Source organism: Mustela putorius, unplaced genomic scaffold (genome assembly GCF_011764305.1).
Source record: "Mustela putorius furo isolate JIRA1106 unplaced genomic scaffold, ASM1176430v1.1 tig00000174_pilon_pilon_pilon, whole genome shotgun sequence".
Classification (NCBI taxonomy): domain Eukaryota; kingdom Metazoa; phylum Chordata; class Mammalia; order Carnivora; family Mustelidae; genus Mustela; species Mustela putorius.
The window spans coordinates 110,462-125,583 of NW_025421304.1; the positions used below are offsets into that span (position 1 = coordinate 110,462).

The 15,122-nt window shown below is 50.7% G+C and overlaps 1 protein-coding gene across 1 annotated transcript in view; it reads right to left on the reverse strand.

Annotated features, from left to right (window-relative positions):
- LOC101691954 (signal-induced proliferation-associated 1-like protein 3) overlaps positions 1-15,122 on the reverse strand; it is a 207,917-nt gene that overhangs the window by 108,907 nt on the left and 83,888 nt on the right. The window contains exon 3 of the mRNA XM_045075894.1: positions 8,353-8,424. The gene's annotated coding sequence lies outside the window, so the exon portion shown is untranslated. The remainder of the gene's footprint in view (positions 1-8,352; positions 8,425-15,122) is intronic.

The following is a 15,122-nucleotide window of genomic DNA, read 5'->3' on the forward strand; positions in this document are numbered from 1 at the left end:
AAACAGGGAACACCCAGTTTTAGGACACGTATGGGGTTTCTAGTACAAGTATTCAAAAAAACGGGGAAGGAACATATTAGTTTGCAAACATGATCATCTTGGAGGATTCTGGGTCCTTTGATTTTTTTCTTCTTCTCCTTTTTTTTTAAACAACCCGCAAGCATTTGATAATCAGAGATGCAAACAATATAGCTTTATACATGTGAAGCTCACCCAAGGACATGATAAAGTGGTAGTCCTCACCCTTGGCCGCACCCTGGAAACATCTGGGGAGCTTTAATAGAAAAACATCCCACGCCTGGTCCCACCCTCGGTGATTCTAATGAACTGGTCCGGGGTGGGGCGGGTGTCTTAAAACTCCCCACATGACTCTAATATGCCAGTGAGGAGGAGAAACATGGAAGCAAAGTATTTCCAATCTTTTTGTTAGAATGTGTTACTAAGTGTCTTTTAGAAAACAAAAAGGTCCCATAGTCAAAGAAGCAGGATCCTTGGAGCGCCTGGGTGGCTCAGATGGTTAAGCATTTGCCTTAAGCTCAGGTCATGGTCTCAGCGTCCTGGGATCGAGCCCTGCCTCAGGCTTCCTGCTCAGCGGGGAGCCTGTGTCTCCCTCTCCCTCTACTGTTCCCCCTGCTTGTGCTCTCTCTGACAGATAAATAAATAAAATCTTCAAAAAATAGATTTCTGAACCTGTAAATGCCAATGAGGACCATGACTTGTGCGGGAAGAAGCCACAGTGCAAGGTGGACGCCTGTGTGAGTCTGTGTCTGTCTGTCTGCTCAGCATTCCTTCTCTGGAGCAGCCATGCCACTAGCAAGCCCTGTCCACTCCACCTCCCAACTGCCCCTCGTTCTCTCTCTCCTTGCCCCACCTTGGTCCTGTTCTCCATGGTCTCCTGTTGGGATAATGGCAGCAGCCTCCATCCCTACAATTCATTAGCCACAGAAGTGAGCTAGTGGAGGTCCTTGAAAGAGTTTGAAAAGCTTCTGCTTCCAACTGAGGCTGCCTACAGTGTCCACACCAGGACTGTGGACGGGGTCTGCCTTCAAGGGAGGGCAGCACCAGGGACAGCAGGGCTGTGGCAGAACAAACCTGGGTCCTCCATGCTTCTGCAGAACTGCCAAGTCATGGGCCCAAAAGGCCGCCCAAAGAACCCCTGGACTTGGGAGTTGGGGAGCCCACCTGTTCCCTGACAGCTTCCGCTAGCACCAATGCGGTTTTCGGTTATTTGTAGCCAAAAGCCTGTGTGCTCTACACTCTCTGTGTTAGTACCTTATCATTTCACTGGGGAAAATCACCTTATTTCTTTTACTCGCTGGCTCTAAAACAGCAGGGACATTTGCTGTCCTGTTCACCGCTCTGTCCCCAGTACCTGAAATGCTGCCTGCCAAAGAGCAGGGACTTGGTATTTGCGGAAACAATGCCTGCACTCAGTGCTTGCAGCAGGGCCACAAGGTAGGTTTCCAAATACCCAACTCCTCCCCATGTCCCCTCCCTTGTCACCCTGCACTTCCACCAGCCTTCCAGCTCCTCCGAAGAGCAGAGCTCTTCCCAGTGCAGAACTCCGAGGATGCTGTTCCCTCTACGGGGAACGCTCTCTCCCATTCCATTAAGGTCTTCCCATGAAGTGGGAAGTGTCGGCCTCCCTTCAAGTGTCAGTCCTTACCACAGGCATCTCCTGACCCCTCTAAACACATCAGGCCTCTCTTGGATTTGCCCTCATGGTCCCTCCATCCGGGCATTTAGCACAGGTGCAATGACACAGCTGTTTCTGTAATTACTTACTCAGATTCTGGTTTCCTCCCCTGAATTGAGCTTGAGAAAGGCGGGGACCCCTTTGTATTTCCTAGAGGGCCTGGCACACAGAAGGTGCTTAATAAAGACCACACCTGACTATCGTGGCTAGGACACTTAGTGCTCACTGAATACCTTTCCAGCCCCCATGCTGAGAGGCAGGCCCCTGCAACAAGCTCTGGGTGTGGGTGGAAATGAGCTGTGTCACTCTGGGCCTTGGCATCTAAGTGCTGTGTGACTCTCTCATTCCCCGTCCTGCCGTGGTGACCCTGGGAGTTACGTGATCTAGTCGTAGGCTTCGAGATAGGAGCCCCCATCGATCTGTGTCTCTGAGGAACAGTATAAAGCACCCCCCCTGACCTGACCTGCCTGGTGTCACGAGTAAGGGAAGGACATCTGTTGGGTCCAATTTCTAGGACTTCGGGGTCAACCCGTTGCTGCAGCAGAACTTTGCCTATCACTAGCATTCCTGTGAATGGAGGCAGGCAGCTCGATGCAGAGGCAATTGTGACCACAGATGGGAGGTGAGGAGCAAGGCGGTGTGGCCTCTGGCTGCCAGAAAGGAACCTCGGGGAAGGGAAGAGAGAAGGGGATGGAACAACTTGTCCCTGGGGAATCGCCACTTTTAATTCCTGACGTGAGGGATGAAAGGACCCAGAGCCCCTCACTCCCTCCAGACAGAGCCAGCCTGGGGACCCTCATCAAACACGGCTCCTTAGGGATCACGGCCAAGTCTCAGCCCCTGGGGACTGGAGGAGGTCGCTCACAAGCCAGCAACAGCCTGGAAAACCCGATTAGCTAGAGGAAGCTGAAGCAGCAAGGCTGCAGGAAAGGGCCTGGGCTAATTCGGGCTGACAACCTTCCCGCGGAATCACCCACTGGGGCTCTGCCCTCCTGGTTCCATCCCAGAGAATAAATCACACTGTCAGGTCTAATTTGGGATTCGCCTGATGGGCTGAGCAGAGCATGCATGCGTTCTGGCCACAGAGGTCAAGGGCAGCCCACACGCTAGTGGCCAGTGCTAAAAGGCCCCGGGACTACTGAGTTGGAAAAGGAAGGGGAAGCCAGCAGTCGTGAGTTTCGGACACACACCAGAGCCACTCTGCTTTGCTCCCGTGAGATTTCCGACCCGGGCCTCAGCTGTGCAAGCCCTGTTCCCAGAGCACGGCACTGCTATATCCAGCTTGGGGCCAGACACAAGGTAAACAGTCATATTTGGGAATAAGCAAGTTCTTACTAGCTTATAGGCTGGAGACTAAGCTGCCTGACACACAGCGAGGGCTACTGCATGTAAGCCATGACTGCCCACTACCTTGTCTACTATGTAACTGCTCCATGCCACTCACCGCATCACTCTATCTGAGCTCCACAATTGCTTTTCAATTCCATACAGTTAGGAGGCTCCAGGGTTAAGCTCCCTACCCCGGGCTCGGCTGGAGTCTGAAGCCTGTGCTCTTGGCCACTATGTCAAACCATTTTTGATTTTGCCATTTGGATTTTAAGAAGCTTGCCCTGGGGCGCCTGGGTGGCTCAGTGGGTTAAGCCGCTGCCTTCGGCTCAGGTCATGATCTCAGGGTCCTGGGATCGAGTCCCACATCGGGCTCTCTGCTCAGCAGGGAGCCTGCTTCCTCCTCTCTCTCTCCTGCCTCTCTGCCTACTTGTGATCTCTCTGTGTCAAATAAATAAATAAAATCTTTAAAAAAAAAAAAAAAAAAAAAGAAGCTTGCCCTGAAACTCCAAGGCAGGCTCTGGTGTCCCCTCTGAGTTTCTGCAGCCCTGGGGCTTCCCGTATTATAGCTCTCCTCACTCCAGGCTGTTTTCCGACAGAGCTCTCGCCGGATAGTCTCTCCCAGAGGACATCCCTGTAAGCCCAGGGCCCAGCCCCAGACCGGGAAATGGGAAATGCCCCAAGCCTGTAAAATGGATGGATGGCGACCCACATCCCAACCCCTCATTTTATAGAGGAAGGGGTGGGAATTCAGAAAGAAGAGCTGTTAAGGGGCAGTTTCAATGAAGACAGGGGACATGGATAAGGAGAAGGTGCTCTTCGATCAGTCTCTTCCTCCTGCTTCTGGGAGGCCCATCTGACCTCCAGACTGGCTAGGCAGCTCCAATGGCAGCCCACCACCCTCAGGCTTCCCCTACACAGCCCTGCCATTCACTGGATGAGGAGCCTCTGGGTGCAGGGTCCACCCTGCCATAAGCGGCCTCTCCACACAGCACAGTATAGGGCTGGGCACAGAGGAGGTGTGTGGTAAATGAATCGGCCAGCAGAACCCCAAGACAGGGAACAAGGCCAGAGCCTCACTCTAGGAAGAGGAATTAAAAGCACAGCTACAACCTGGAAAGGGGGAGGCCAGGAGAAGTCCTCTCAGCCATCGATCAGCAAGCCAGGAAGGAGGGGTAGGGTTGGTGCTGCTCACCAGGACTAGACCAGAACCAGGGAGAGGGGGTTCTCGCAGCACAGATGTGGTTCACGAGAAAGCTCTGAAATGACCGAAACTTCCCCAAAGCAAAAGATGCAGCCCTGTTCCTCCCCTGGCTGGAAGGATTTCAACCGAGGTCACAGAGCCAGCAGTCTGGGACCCTGGGACCTCTTGGGAGGTAACAAAGCACAGTGCCAACAGCCAAGGCTCTGGAGACAGACTGCCAAGGTCCCCACCCCGGCTTCTCTACTCGGTAAGTGGCTTTACCACTCTGTGCCTCAGTAAGTCATTACTGTGTGGGGGATCAGAGCAGCATCGTCATAGGGTGAGTGCGGGGCGGGAGGGGGGGTATGAGATCATGCACGGCAAGTGCTCAGGGAAGGGCTGGGCACAGAATTGGGACCCATTAGTGTTAATGATTATTGTTTTTCTTCCCCTGTGGACCCAGACACTGCTGGCCGGCCAACCCAAGTGACATGCTCAAGTCCCTTCTTCCCTGGCTTCTGCCCCAGGAGAGGCTGGAAAGCTAACTGAAATTTCCCACCTTCCTGGAGCTGGGGGAGGCCACGTGACACTTTTCTGGCCTGTGATATGTAAGTGGAATCTTCTGGGGGGATTTTGGGAGGGGGGAATGCTTAAGCAGTCCATGACTGGAAAGCATGTGCTGCTAGGGTTGACGTTCCCCCTCCTTGTCACAGCTGGAGCCACAGGAGCAACCTTGCGACCCGGAGGGGAAGGCTGAGCAAATCCAAGAAGCTCCAGGCAGGACACCACTATCATCCCTGAATGAGCCTCCCAGCTAAGTGCCTCCAGGTTTGTTGTGACGTTAGAGAAATCAGTCCTCATCTGTTTCAACAGCTGGGTGCTGGGCTTTCTGTTGTTGCAGCTAAAAGCACTCCTGGGGGCGCCTGGGTGGCTCAGTCATTAAGTGTCTGCCTGCAGCTCAGGTCATGATCCCAGGGTCCTGGGTTCAAGCCCCACATCAGGCTCCCTGCTCGGCGGGAAGCCTCCTTCTCCCTCTCTCCCTGCTTGTGTTCCTTCCCTTGCTGTGTCTCTCCCTGTCAAATGAAATCTTAAGAAAAAAAAAAAGTAAATAAAAGCACTCCTGCCTCATGCACCCACCGTAACACAAATGGCTCAGGGCATAAGTCCACACGAATAGTTTGCCAATCTCCATTTAGGTCCCTGAATGAGAACCCCGACTTAGAGGAGAAAGAGGGGGAGACGGGGGCTGAACAGTGTTTGCAAAGCCTCAGTCACCATATTCTGCTCTTCCTTTTCAGCTGCATCTAGTCCCATCTGTGCAATTATTCACTTAATATTTTCTTTAAAATACTTCATTTTCATTTAAAATTTTTTCTTTTTTTTTTTAAGTAATCTGCACCCAGCATGGGGCTCGATCTCACCACCCCAAGACCAAGAAACACGCAACTCCACCAACCAGCCAGCCCAGGCGCCCCAAGAAACCAATTCATTTTAAACTTAAATATATAGGGGCGCCTGGGTGGCTCTGTGGGTTAAGCCTCTGCCTTCTGCTCAGGTCATGATCTCAGGGTCCTGGGATCGAGCCCTGCATCAGGCTCTCTGCTCATCAGGGAGCCTGCTTCCCCACCTCGCCACATGCCTCTCTGCCTCCTTGTGATCTCTGTCAAATAAATAAATAAAATCTTTAAACACACACACACACACACACACACACACACACACAATTTAAAAAGAAGACTACAGTACCACCAAAATGAAAAGCTGGCATCTTTTGCTGCAAAAGTAACTTAATAACTAATAATAACAAATACAATGTAAACAAACAAAACATGTTCATCCACAAATCACTGAAAATTATCTGATGTAGCATAATTTGGGTTCACTGGACTAGCGAGAATTCTTCATTTTTGCTTTCTATCGAGGAAAAAAAAAATCACAAGATTGGGCAATGTTCGGCATTTTCACAGGGCAACAGAGGGCAAGAGCTAAGGAGGGGCTGTCCCTCGGAGAGGGAACGCATTGTACTGTTCGCCAGGATTCCGGAAACCCCCTTCCGAAGTGAGATAATTGATTTAGCTTTCCCACTGGCCGGTGGAAGAATTAGGTTGGGCATCTGCCATACTGCTTCTATTCGGGGCCGCCTCAGAGAGGCCTTCCTGGATTACCTTGCCTAAAATCACCCGTGTTCCCCCCAGGCAGCCCCCTTCCTGCTTTACCCATCGCTATAGCTCTCCCCACCCGATTTCTCTTACGTTCACTTGTTTGTCTGTCTATTGCTTTGCTCTCCAGGAGAATGTTGGTTCCCACAGGGAAAGGATTCTGTTTTGTTCCTTCCTGAAGCCCCAGTGCCTAGAAAGGACATCACAGTAGGGGCTTAAATGCGTATTTACTGTTATGGTCAGGAAGCACAAGGGAAGACTGAGGAGGCATTACAGCCTGGAGGAGATGAAGGAGACAGGACAACCACACACAGTGCGCCATTCTGAGTAGGCTCCTGGGATAGAGGAGGGTCACTGGTGGAAAAGAGGAAAAACGTGACCAAACCCTGTTGCAATTAAGTTCATCGTACCGGACCAGCACTCATCTCCTGGTTCTGGTAATCATGCCACGGTGCGTAAGATGGCAGCGTGAGGGGACGCTGGGTGAAGGGTCGATATGTGGGCTTCCCATATGATTTTGGTAACTTTTTGGAAACCTAAAATCCCTTCAAAATAAAAAAGGTTTGTTTTTTTTCTTAAGATTTTGTTTACTTATTTGAGAGAGAGAACTCTCTCTCAAATAAGCTGAGCTACCTGGCCACCCCCAAAATAAAAAAGTTCATAAAGAATTGTGCTAAGAAGCATTATTTGAGGGTGCCTGGGTGGCTCAGTGGGTTAAGTCTCTGCCTTCAGCTCAGGTCATGATCTCGGGGTCCTGGGATCGAGCCCCACATCGGGCTCTCTGCTCAGCAGGGAGCCTGCTTCCCTTCCCCTCTCTCTCTGCCTGCCTCTCTGCCTACTTGTGATCTCTGTCTGTCAAATAAATAAATAAAATCTTAAAAAAACAAAAAGCAGCATTATTTGACGGAAATGTGGCCCCCTGACACTGTCCCACAGACACACTCCGGGTAAGTGGGCAGAGCCTTAGGCCAGGATGAAGGGATGTGAAAAGACCCAACAAATAGCCAAGGGAGAACTGGCTGTCCAGATTCACTCAGTTCCCCAAGTTTTACTCCCTGGTTCCTGCAGCTTGGCCAGCAGCACTGCCTGCGTACAGAGTCCAGATGCCAGAAACTGGCCTCCACTTTCCATACTGTTAGGGTCATTTGGTGCTTTGAGGATCAGACAATACCCCCACTCCTGCTGCCTCCAAGCACCTTGCCTGCAACCTGCCAACATAGGTCGGTATCCTCATTTACAGATGCCCCACTAGCAACTGGAATGCCACGGCTCAGTCTACGCCAAAGAAACAAGAGAGGATGTTCACTAGCAAAGACCCCAGGAACCCAATTATAATATATTCAAAATCTTTTCTACCACAAAATCTATTTACTATACATACATATTTTAATACTGTGTAAGTACCTGTACTGTATCTTTAGCCCAAAAGGAAATGGCACATCTGCATGGGGTGGAGAGGTGAGGGTGGCGGTGAGGGGGCCACTCTGTACCTTGATGGGGGTGACAGCCGAGTGCATTTCCTTACACCCAAAGAACTGGACATCAAAGAGGGACCTTTATTCTGGGTAAATTTTAAAAATTCAATGGAGTTAAAATTGAAATTAAAACTGAATTTTAAAAAACGTGTGCTATACCGATAGATGCGATGACCAAAGATCTCAAAGCTCTGCCGTTGCTGGGCATGGTAGGAAACGTGCCCACGTGGAGCGTGGCCTCTTCCCTCCTCAGAATGAGAAGCAGGGAGTGTGCCTCTGCGGGAGGGGGGCCGTTCATGTGCGGGAGGAGGTCTGACAGGACGCCCCCCACCCCCGAATGCTGATGTAACCAACTCCCAGGGAGGACAGCAGGCTTGCAGGTGACACGTAGGACAGTGAAGGAGACTTACATGTTCCCCTTGATCCTTTTTAAAGTAATTTTTAAAAATAACAAGAGGCCTACGTGTTCCAGCCGCAACATTTAAGGAAACAAAAGAGTCACACTGTACTCACCCTCTGTGTGTTCCAGACACTAGTGATCCCTGAGGGTCCCAGGAGAGCTGAGGCTGGTCAGAGGCTGCACATCTGCGGAGAACAACACGAGGTCACGTCTTTGGCCAACCTGAGCCTTCCTGCTCCAGTTTCTATCAGTCACAAACCCATTCCCTCAACGAATATTTATTGAATACGTGCTCTTGGCTAGTGACCAAGGGAACGCCAGTGACCAAGCCAAAGTCAAAGCCGCTGTCCTCAGAGAGTAGATAATTCCAGGAAAGGAAGAAGACAACAAACAAATAATGTGGAGTTAGGGAGCGGTGAGTGTCTTGAGGGAAACCAAACAGGGTGAGCAGAGTGATGGGACTGTTGCTTCCCAGACTAGTCAGAGGAAGCCTGAGAAGAGGACAGACACGTTAATGCAGGAAACTGTGACTATCTGGGCAAGAGACTTCCAGGCCACAGGGATGGCCAGTGCAAAGGACCTGAGGCAAAGTATGAGTGTGGAGCATTGTAGGAGAGGCAGGAGGCCTGTGTACCCGGTGCAGGGTGAGTGAGGGGATGAGGGCAGGAAGGTGACAGGGGAAGATGGAAGGCCACTATGAGGATATTTCCTTCAGACAACTATGAGCAGAGGAGTGGCATTTGTCCAGCCTTAACTTCATATTATTAATTTATGTTTTAAAATATTCAGTATGGTTGTTCATATATGAATGGATATTTCAGTGACAACTTTATATTATTAATTTATGTTTTTGAATATTTAGTAGGGTTGTTCATATTTATTTATTTATTTATTATTTATTTTTTAAAAGATTTCATTTATTCACTTGACAGAGGGAGATCACAAGTAGGCAGAGAGGCAGGCAGAGAGAGAGAGGAGGAAGCAGGCTCCCCACTGAGCAGAGAGCCCGATGCGGGACTCGATCCCAGGACCCTGAGATCATGACCTGAGCCGAAGGCAGCAGCCCAACCCACTGAGCCACCCAGGCGCCCTTTTTTTTTTTTTTTTTAAAGATTTCATTTAGGTTGTTCATATTTAAATGGATATTTTAATGGATGAATGAATGTCTCCAGGCTGAGCAGCCACTGTCTGTATTGTTCACCCTCACATTTCAGTTGTGAGGTAGGCTAGGTACTCACTAAGGCAGGGAGGTGAGATCTGAGGGGATAATCTAGAACCTTCCTACAGGGAATGTCCATTAAGTTAATGACTCTCACTCCGCAGCTGCCAGGCTCTGTCCTAGCAGACACACGCTGACTCATTTCACTCTCTCAATAACTCTAAGAAATAGACATTATGCTTTCGTCTGTGCTATGGAGAAGGTAACTGAGGCACAGAGGGGGTAAAGAGTCCATTGGCTGAGGCTACCCAGCCAGTCAGAAGTTTATTACAGCTGGATGAACCCAGGCAGCCTGGCTCCAGGGCCTGCTCCTGACTACTCGGCTGGGCCAATGGTCACGGTGGTCCACGAAGAGCGCTAACTACAGGCTAACAATGCCTCCCTGCCCCACCTCCCCAGCACCAAAATGTCTGAACGCTACCCAACACTAAGGCCAAGCTCAAATTCTAGCCAGCTCAAGGAAGCTCCCAGAAGGAAAACTAGCAAGCAACTAGCCAACTTTCCAGAATCCAAGAATCAGGTTATCTTCAATAATCTTGCCCCTAGAGGCTCCTGGAGAAGCCAAAAGGGCTTCTCAGCCTTTCCTGTGCCACAGACCCCCATTGGCAACCGGCTAAAGAAGACTGTAGACTCCTCCTTAGAATCATCTTTTTAAGTGCACAAAATACAACACACAAGGTTATAAAGGAAACCAATTATACTCAGATATCAAAGTATCTGCAGAAAAAAACCCCTAATCTGAGATACAGTAATATTCGTGCTTCTTTATGAATGCTTTAAATTACGAGATCCTAGTGGTGGGTCTAATAACTAGAGTAATTTAGAAACAGATGGGCGTAAATGATATTTTGCAATATCTCCAACAACTGTAATGTGATACTGAAATATTTTTACTTTCTTGTGGCGACAAAGTCACAGTTACTGCCAGTACAATGTGGCCTGTGCCCCTCATTGGGAAGGAAAGGAAATGCTTAATTTCAGACAGTAGAGGAAATAAAGACGTAACTTCTTCCCCCAGCCAACTTCATGGTCCTCTGAATTCCGTCCTTGGATGGAAGGGTCCAAGGACCTGGGATGAGGAAACCTGAAGCCAGACACCAGCTAGAGTGACGATGGGACAGCAGGTCCCCAAGGAAGATAATAACCAGTGAGTGTGGGGACAGACTCAGATCTTTGTGAGCACCTACAGTTTGGGTCTACCCTGCATTCGTCTCCCTCTCTGAGTCAGTCCCCTGAACCTGACCTTTCCCTGTCAGCACCTGGGACTCCTATGGGAATGCCCCCCACCTCCACCATGAGCTGGAAGGGAACTGAAAGGGTGGTCATATGATCCAGACCGGGCCAGTAAAGCCACTTGAACCTCCTTGTCCCTGCTCCTGGCCTCAGAGAGAGTTTAGGGTGGCCCTGGCATTGAAGCCAAGGTGATTGGCTTCAATAAACAGTGGCCTCAGGCCATGTCCTGGGACTATAGGAAAGTGATGGTTCGTTTCTCCTGGAGCACTGCTTAGCTGGTTGGATAAATACGTGGAGCTGCCTCAGAGCTTTTCTGACAACAAAACCAACACAGGGGCATACAGAGCCAGGAAGAAGGAAACAGGGTCCTGACCACCTGGGAGGCTCTGGATCTAGCCACACCTGAAGCTGTTCAGTACAGACTGTCCCAGACCTTGAGTTGAAACACTTCCTTTGATACCTAAGCAGGCTGACTTGAATTTCCATTTGTTCACAAAAACACTGAAGGACAGAGTTGAGTGCAGTTCTTGACAATTCCCATAGCTCACTACCAAACCATTTAGGAAAGCACAAAATAAAATTAGATACAGTTACTGTACATAGAAACACCAAACAGAAAAACACATAGTCTTTAAAAGCTCAGAAACAGTCTCTTGGGTAGTTGCTTTGCCTGCGCTGGTCTATGAAGCCCTGACAATCATGGGTTTTAAGATGCTTTGCAGGGCAGAAGGGAATCAGAGGCACCCAGAACATTTCCCTTTATCGCCAGACTTTCCATTAAGAAAAAAAGTCTTGGGATGATCGGGAGGCCCCTGCAATAAAGCTCCTATAAAATTTTAATAGCTGCCTTTTTAAATGACAGTGGAAATTGCTTTTCTGCCACTCACATTCTCCCCCTCCCCTTCTCTAAAGTGAGGTCTATGGCTCTTAATAAGCACATCAGCAGTGATGTGTGGCGGGGGGAGCTGTCCTGTCCCTCAGTATGGGGTCTCATGGGGAGGACACTGAGGGGTTGGGGCCAACGGCAGCAAAGGTGGGCTATGGGGCCAGCAATTCAGCCAGGATCCCAGAGCTCCCAGTGAAGTCCCTCTTCACACCACCTGGGAAAGAAGGATGGCCTTGGAATTGCTCAGTGGTCCCAGCACACCCACCACAGCCCCAGCCCAGCTGGCCCACTTGTCTGTCACACAGGCCACACTCATAGGGCCACACATCTCGCTTCCTAGGGTTTGCCCCAAGAAACAGAATCCCAGAGGACAGCACCTGGGGGTGAGAGGGTATCTTGGCCTGACTCCCAACCTGACTGGTTCCTCCCCTCGGCCACAGTGATTGGCTCTGGGAGAGACACAGGGTCCAAGCAGGGCCAATCAGTGTAGGTCCTGGAAAGTGTGTGGGAAGTACTGGGGGGAGGACCTGGGATAGAAGGCGGGGGCTGCTGAGGGCTCTCTGCCACCTGAGAGGTGGGGGGCATCGGAGAATGAAGTCAAAGCTGAGAGAGACAGAGCCCGGAAGTGGAGAAGGGTGTGTTCCTGACGACACCTGAGTGTTGACTCTGGTCAGGCCAGCCTGGGGACTTTCAGGTCCTAGAGCCATTAGCTTCCCTTTGCAGCTCCCGTTAGTTTGCGCTGGGAAGATCCTGTCTCTTACAAGACAGAAATAACTGACTGATGCAACCGGAAGGGAACCTCAGCAATCAATAGCGCATTCCTTCATGTTTGGGTGACTGGGATCCTTTCTAAGCTGAAAGGATCATGTCTCTCCAGAAAACAAAACAAAAACACTGTTTCATCAATGACAAAGGCCTCTCTAAAGACCCCGTCGGTAGGAAATGGGTGAAGAACAACCCGACCTAGACTGAACTGCCCACTTGATGGATGAGGAAACTGAGGCTCAGAACGCTCATGTGACTTGTGTGGGGCCCAGGCCTAGCTGGAGGCAGAGCCAGGCCCCTCCAGAACCCGAGGAGGTGCGGTCCTCAGGGGGGACACTACAGAGGGAAGGGGAGGCAGCGGGTGAGGCTGCAGGCCCCCAGACCCCTGTTCACCGATGGCTGCTCCCTCCGCTTTAAAAACTGGGCTTTCAGGGGAGTATCTGACAGAAGATCCGCTGCTCCACAGTAACAGGGACAACCAGTCTCATACCACGTTTCAAAGTATTTACATGCTACTGCCCTTGGTTTTGATGCTCACTGTAATCTTGTGAAGCAGGCATTTCAGCCACTTACACCTCTCCACTCCCCTCTGCCTGGTCCTCCTGGAAGACCAAGTGAAGATGCGGTTGCTAATCCTATGGGTCAGAGAGTCTGACTGCCGGCACCTGCTCTCCCAGCGGGCAGGCTTGTGAGCCCCAAAGCCTAGCACCATGCCTATGTGCTCTTTTCTCTCACTGCACCCAGAGATGGCAGCTTTCTCCTGTGCTTTCTGTCTTGGAGCAGGACACACACTCTGGGCAGTGTTCAGCAAACCCCTAAGAGGGCCTGGCCACACGTACCCGCCTCTCCTGACCAAACGCTGATGTGGGCAGCCAGACCTTTGTCCTCCATGCAGCTCATCGTGTAAGCGGCGGATGGAGGAACCCGGCTCGCTGGGGCTTTTTGCTAGAAGCTGCTTTCTCCTTTCCAGACTTCACCAGGGCTTCACATTGGGGCATCAGGGGCCTATAATAAAGTGGTTCCATCATCCTTCATTTAGAGAAGATTCTCATTATACCCATCCTCACCTCGTCTTTGAAAGAGGGATTTGCAAGAGTGATAGGAAGATACCTGTTCATAGAGGTGGGCCTTTACCCTCCTGCCAACAAAGCAAAGCTGCTGTGTGCAAAGACTCTGCCTTGGGAAAAATCTAGGTCCTCGGCTGCGATACTGTACGGCAGCCGCTGAGATCATCTTGCAATTAATCATGCTTTCTCTGATGACCTATATTCTATTAATAACACACTAACGACTTAGTGCTAGTTTTTTCATTGATTGATTCAGTCCGCAGATAATGACTGAGGCTGGTGCACTGACTTGGAGGGTCTTATGTCCTTGTTTCCTGTCCTCCCCCCCCACCGAAAAGAAGGATCACAGAACAGGAAGGACTTCTCTGTGCCGGGGGCGTCCCATGGCCATTCCGCCTCCAGCCTCACCCAAGCGACTCCGTTGAATTGTGACATAAGACAGACGTCTGCGGAGAACTACTGAGGCAAAGCGGCATTGTGTGACCGTTTCCCGCACAGCAGCCTGGCCAGAACATCGGACTTGGACACACCCAATGTACTAAAGCCGTAGACTGAGGGGAACTCTCTGTCACCGCGGGTGGGAGCACACATAGGAAGAGACATTTTGAGAGAGCGGTTGGCAATTTCTTGTAAAGAGGAAGAGACCGTAACCTCAGTGACACACTTCACTTCCCCACTGGCTGGGGTCTGGGATTCCCTGCTGAGTTCCCAGACCGATGTGGCCTTGCAAATTCTCACTCTGGCCTGAAGCACGAGGTTTTTGCTTTGATTTGACTACATGCCAGGCGCTCTGTTCAGTTAACTATCAACCCGTTTAACCCTTAGAACAGCCCTGTGAAAAGGATCTGGTAGCATCTCCATTTTTAACCAACCAGCAAACAGAAGCCACAGAGAGGTAACTTGCCCAAGATCCTAGAGCAAGGTGATGGCACACGGGATTTGAACCCAGTGGGTCTGGCTCATATCTTCATGTTAGTGTAGGTGAAGGCTTCTCCTTCAGGGATTTGAGGAGCGTGTTCTCCTCATAAAAAGGGTCAGCCTCAGGCGCCTGTGTGGCTCAGTGGGTTGAGCCTCTGCCTTCGGCTCCGGTCATGATCTCAGAGACCCGGGATCGAGTGCCACCATTGGGCTCTCTGATCGGCAGGGAGCCTGCTTCTCCCTCTCTCTCTCTGCCTGCCTCTCTGCCTAGTTGTGATCTCTGTCAGATAAAAATAAAATCTAAAAAAAAAAAAAAAAAAAAAAACGTGGTCAGCCTCTTTCCCATAGTCCTTCATCCCTTTCCCCATCTGTTTTGTTCCAGCTTGGAATGCGGAGGTAACACTTGGTTTTGAGAGCGTCCGTCTTGTCCCCAGAACACCAGTCTGCCAACAGAGAAGGACTCAACTCTTCAGGTACCCCGGCCCCCCAGGGAAGGTGGGTGCAGCAGCCATCTGTGGCCAGGAGGGGGCAAGAGAGCCAGAGCAGGGCTGGTGTTCACTTTGCCCTCTGCCACGCCACAGAACCACATCATTGGACACATCTTTTGTACCAAAATGACGGCACCACTTCAGACCCATACTTGCAGCCACAGGCACGCCTAACTAATACTTCACCCTGTCACAGCTGGCCTCTGGCGGCCCTGTGCCCGTGCCGTGCCACCCCCCAGAAGGTTCTCATAGCCACTAACACAATACAAAGGTGTCTCCAAAGGACTCGGCTCAGGGATGAACTTTG